Below are 1,024 nucleotides of genomic sequence, written 5' to 3' on the forward strand. Positions count from 1 at the left end.
CCGTAGGATTTCAATGCTTTCGTTCATACTAACTTGCCGTATTAGTATGAACGAAAGCATTGAAATCTTATGGTTGAACCTTACCGGCATAAGTTAACGGTTACGGTCATTATAAATTAGGCTTTACCGAGCGATTGAATATAATTGGTTGAATCTATAAGTAACAACTATTATGTTCATTTGCTCGGCAAACAGGCTAGCCGCTTTGTCAACTTGGACGCGCCCATTGGTATTTGTGGATTCATGAATGGGTGCATCCAAGGTTTGTTCGCGTCGCATGCTCCAACATGCCTCCAGAAGCACGACCGCTCATTAAGCGCTCAGTGAACTCTTGCATCTGATTGGCATATTCCATTGGAACTAAAAATATAGACCAAACAGATACAAGAGCTCACTGAGCGCTCAGTGAACGGTCATAGTATTAAATGCAACCATTGGTCGCGTTCAGCAGACTCAACTGTTGTGGAGCGGATCCATGTGTGCTCGCTGCTATTGGTGTATTCTTTTAGATCATCCAATAGCAGCGAGAAATCACTGATCTGCTCCAGTCTGCAACAGTTGAGTCTTCTGAACGCGACTATTATAATGCTGGATTCACACTGCATCCGATTTTCGTCGTACGACGCTCACAATCAGAAAACAGGATTCCGATGAATTTTGCTTCGTATTATCGGAATCCTGTTTTCTGATTGGATGCAAAGCGTCGTACGACGAAAATCGTATGCAGTGTGAATCTAGCATAAGGCCTGAATCAGATTACGCATTGAAGATTGAGATCGAAGATTGAAGATTGAAATTTGACCAATGAGGGCAAAGGAATTTTAGCTCCTATTGTTTTGATTGGTAAAATTTCAATCTTTCAATCTTCAATCTCAATCTTTAAGTCCGGATCTACAATAGGTGTTAAGACTTAAGCCGTAAGAAATTGACTAATTACAGTCGAATTTGAGGAGAATAATCGAATACGATTCGTCCAATTCTTATGGCTTAAGGCTTAAAATCCTATTGTAGATCCGGGGTAATG

This window comes from Mycetomoellerius zeteki, unplaced genomic scaffold, assembly GCF_001594055.1.
Source record: "Mycetomoellerius zeteki isolate Tzet28-1 unplaced genomic scaffold, Tzet1.0 scaffold111, whole genome shotgun sequence".
Lineage (NCBI taxonomy): Eukaryota > Metazoa > Arthropoda > Insecta > Hymenoptera > Formicidae > Mycetomoellerius > Mycetomoellerius zeteki.